Source organism: Dipodomys spectabilis, unplaced genomic scaffold (assembly GCF_019054845.1).
Source record: "Dipodomys spectabilis isolate Male_0828 unplaced genomic scaffold, ASM1905484v1 ptg000336l, whole genome shotgun sequence".
Taxonomy (NCBI): Eukaryota; Metazoa; Chordata; class Mammalia; order Rodentia; family Heteromyidae; genus Dipodomys; species Dipodomys spectabilis.
The window spans coordinates 818,772-823,570 of NW_024871013.1; the positions used below are offsets into that span (position 1 = coordinate 818,772).

At 36.0% G+C, this 4,799-nt stretch overlaps 1 non-coding gene across 1 annotated transcript; it reads right to left on the reverse strand.

Annotated features, from left to right (window-relative positions):
* Nucleotides 1–4,464: 4,464 nt before the first annotated feature.
* Nucleotides 4,465–4,571, reverse strand: LOC122095150. Its single transcript, XR_006145048.1, has one exon. It is a non-coding gene; the product is annotated as a U6 spliceosomal RNA (small nuclear RNA).
* Between the last annotated feature and the right edge of the window lie 228 nt (nt 4,572–4,799).

Consider the following 4,799-nt stretch of genomic DNA (forward strand, 5'->3'; position numbering starts at 1 on the left):
TCCCTCCTCCCCCCTTACCCAGTCCTCCCCGCTCCCCCCCCACCAAAATTGTAAAGTTCATTTTTGACATAACGACTTGTACATTTCATTTTTGCAATGGGTCCACCTGTATCCCTATTTAAATGATTTTTTCCCCTTTCCCTCCACAAATTATACTGACATCAAATACAGTGAAAGCAGGGGTTATACTGTGGGGGAGGGACATACGAACAACAATGAAATAGTCTTATAAATGTGTTAGAAACAATCGCATGAAAGAAAAAAAATGAATACATATCTTAGGGTTCATTTCCCTAACATCACCTTATCTGACCTTTTCTGCTTGACTCAGACATATACTAGATATTGCAAATCAGGGAAACCATGTAAGGCCAGTGTTGTCCCCTGTATCCTCATGTTGTACATTACAACTCTATACCGGTTCATCCTGTATATCTACTATCTTCTACATTGTGACCTAAATGCCCCAACAATTCCACGTTGTTTTACTTGTTAAAAATTTCTCTCTTAATGTTTGATGTTGGTTTGTGTGTTTGTGTGTGTGTGTGTGTGTGTGTGTGTGTGTGTTTACAAAGATCAGAAGACAATATTTTTCTTCATTTTCTTCATCTTTCAGGTCATTGTAAGTTGTGGCTAATGGGAGAAGTCTCTTGCTATTTTAGGGATGAAACAGAAAAAGATATTTGTGCATGTACCACAGTATCTTTATTAGTCTGTAGTTCAACACTGAACTTCGATTTATATCTTGGCTGTTGTTGTGAATGATGAATACAATGAACTGCAGATATATTTGAGTTACGAATAGAGAAATAATCACATGATTGGTGGGGCAGATTATATTTCAACTTTGGAGTTCTTTAGAAAGCTGCATATTACTTTCTACAAGGAGAATACTAACCTGCATTTTGTTGAAGAGTGTAGAAAATTTCCTTTTCTCCACACTCTCAACATTATTACCTTTGTTAAAAGGTAATAAAGGGCAGGTTTTTATTCTCTTCAGTACTCCAGACTGGCCTTTGACTTAAATCGAACCTCCTAAATGCTTGGAGTTAAAAGCCTTTACCACCACACCTGATTCCTTTGATTTTTTTGATAAAAGTTACTGTTAGGTTTTTAAAAAGAGGTAGCCAAGTAAGAACAGCACCACCCACGCGGTATTCAGGTAAGGGGTAGATTTATTCAGTAGACCTGCTGGGACCAGGCAATGTTGGCACTCTACGTGGCTGGGAAAGGCCTGGGAAAGAGAGAGATCTGGGAAAGAGAGAGGAAAGAGCTAGAAAAGAGCTAGAAAAAAAGCAGAGAGAGCTAGAAAAGAGCAGAGAGAGAGCAGAGAGAGAGAAGAGTGAGAGAGCAGAGAGAGCTAGAAAAGAACAGAGAGAGGAGAGAGAAGAAAGCTGAGAAAGAGCTAGAAAAGCAGAGAGAGCTTCTGGGCCTGGGCTAGGCCTTATCGAGGGTATGGGCCGAGAAATGTGTTTCCACATCAAAATCAGATGTGATCTCTTCCAGGTGTCCCAGTTGCCTAGGTAACGCAGATACTAGGTGGAGACTTTGCTGTGAGGAGGGTGGAGTCTGCTCACCATCCAGGAACGGACCTTACATTTACAATAATTATGAAGTAGTATCATAGTAATTTTGAATTACATTTCTCTAATGACTTCTGCTCAAAAAGAATTAAACCAGAATAGCAGTGGTATTAAAGAACTTTGTAAAACCACTGGAAATTTTCAGGGCTTTAAGGAGAACATGTCTATTCAGAACTTTTGTCCACTTTTAATCAAGTTTCTTGTTAATATCATCTTTAATCTTTCAATACAAAATCAATAATTAATTCAAGGTATTAGAAAGTAACAATATTAAGCAACTCCTAACATTTTCAATTTTAAATAACATGATATTGCTTAATCATTTTCTGTTTATGCTTGAGACTATATAACTCACTTTAGTCAGACCTTTTACAAGGCTGTATGCATTTTATTTATTTCACATTGTTTGTTCTTTCCAAAGACTGCGTGTCTAATTTCCTTGTTTTCTTTCAGTCTCAAGTAGTTCAAATTTCAAATGAAGAATAAATGGACAGTAGCAAACAAAAAATAATATAGTTCCCCTCATCTGATGATGCCTTTACAAGAATGAGGAAAATGTTCATCCAAGAACCTATGATAGGACATCGAAAAGAGAATCCATTCTTCTTGGTCTTTCTTAACTTTGCAATGTACCTTAAATGATGTAAAACACAATATAATTCTCAGATACTTTTAAGTTTTATCAGTTTTGCACATTTTCATATGAACTTCACCTCAGTCTACAACATTCCTTCATTATTTTGTCCCTGATATTTTTACACTATCAAGACATAAGATAACCAGTTTGATTTACAACATGAGAAATAATCCACCTGGCTTCTTTGGAAGAAGATTATGGTCAACAGATAATATTCTGTTTGCTCACTATATGCAATGGTTTCTGTAATACTTACAGCATTCTTTTTAGCATTTTTTAAAAACTGCTGGCTAAGCTCAAAACTCATTCATGGAAGTTTATGTTAAGTATTTCACAAGTTTTATTTTCCTTAATTCTTAAGATATCATTTTCTATAATGCTAATGTTATTACCATTTTAGTGTTGGGAAAAATTGTAATTAAAGGCAGTAAGTGCATGGCCCAAATACACACTGTGAGGAAGAAAATGAGTCAAAGTTTCCAAAAGTCTTTCAGCAATACACAAAAGGTAGGTAAAATCTTTCCATTCTCTTACATTCTCAATTCAATATTCATATTGTCCAAGAAATAATACCATAGCAATTATTGCCCATGGTGATTGTTTTCTGTTACATGTTGTCTTCAACACAGATTGTGTTGGTGACATTGGGTTATCATGCACAGAGCTGAGCTAATAAGAGAGACAAATATATTCTGTCCCATTTTTCCAGGTTCCATTTTAAAAAGTACTAAACTTTTAAATATCATCACTTACTTTCTTAAGAATCCAAAAAAAGGAAAAAAATTCACAAATAATCACTCCAAAAGGCTTTAAAAGTAGGAGATGATAAAACAGGCCCCCATGAAGTAAACTTTCTTCTACTTTTAAAATTATTCTGAAAGCCTTGTGCTGGTTGGTCACACCTGTAATCCTAACTACTCGGCATATTTACTCAGGAGCCAGAGATCTGTGGATAACAGTGGAAGCCAATCAGGGCAAAATAAATTCATGAGATTATTTTTCAAAAATTTCAATGAGTTAGCAAAGAGCCAGGAATGGAGATGTAGCTCATATAGTAGCTCACCAATCTAGAGAGGAAAGGCCTAGCAAGACTTTGAAGCCCTTTTTTCAAACTGTGAGCACACCAACATACATGCAAGTGCATGAGAACATGTGCACGTGCACACACACACATTCATTCAAAATACCTTCATATCAGTTTTTGCATTAATTTCTTTGTTAGCCATATTGTATGAGTAAAATAAAGGAAATAAACTCTCCCATCGCAGAACATTTTCGTACTTTTTATTTTAAAAATACTGTACAGAGAGGTCACATTTACATGAGCAAGTAATGAGTACATTTCTTAACAAGGATTGTTACCTCCTCCTTTATTTTCCCTCTACCGTCCCTTCCCTCCCACCTCTACAAGTAAACTCCCCTCACCACTTCCCCTGCCTAAATTGTAAAGTTCATTTTTCACCATAGTGTCTTGTACATCTCATTGTTACAATGGGTCAACCTGAATCCCTATTTAAGTATTTTGTTTTTTTCCTTCCCCTCCCCAAATTAGAGGAGCGTATATACAAGAGGTGGGCACACCAAATTCAAACACAGTGAAAACAGGGGTTATAGCATGAGGGAGGAACATATAAAGATACAAAAAAAAATCACATAGTCTGTTATAAGTACGTTCGAAACAATAGCAAGAAAAGAAAAACACTTGTATTCCTATTTGGGGGTTCATTTCCCTTAACATCATCTTATCTGGTCATATGTGCATAGATTTTGACCTTTTCTGCTTATCCCAGACATATATTAGTTATTAAAATTTAGGGAAACCCTGGGACCTATGTTTCTTTGGACCTGGCTTACTTCACTTAATTTTTTTCCAAGTCTTTCCATTTTCTAACAAATTGGGCGATGCCATTCTTTCTTATGGAGGCATAGAATTTCATTGGTATAAATAGCACATTTTCTTGATCTATTTATCTGATGAGGGGCATCGGGGTTGATCCTATATCTTAGCTATCTTAAACAATGCTGCAATATATATAATTGTGCTGATAGTTTTAGTACCGTCTTGTTTGTGATATTTTGGGTAAATGCCCAAAAGTGGGATTGCTATGTCATAGAGGAGTTCTATGTGGAGTCTTTTGAGGAACCTCTATACTACTTTCCAAAGTGGTTGAACAAGTTTACACTCCCACCAAGAGTGCAGTACAGTTCCCTTGTGGCCACATCCCCTCCAGCATCTGTTGTTGTAAAAGTATGGAATGGTACAGGAATTTGCCTATCATTCTTGCGCAGGGGCCATTCAAATCTTCTCTGTATCGTTCCAGTGTTAGAGTACGTGATGCTGAATGGAGCATAGAACATGTTTTATATATAAAGTGTAATTGATTTTCTTAAACTAGACAATTCAACAAACAGTAAGTATAAAAGAATTTTCATGAAATTTTAGAGGCATGTACTTCTTACATAAGCACACATTTAAGAATAAAGCCAAGATTGACAAGTCAAAAACAAAATAATTCCAGATATTTGTTGTTCAAGAGATGTGTAGGAGGAGGAATTCAATTATTCTATACAAGGCTTCT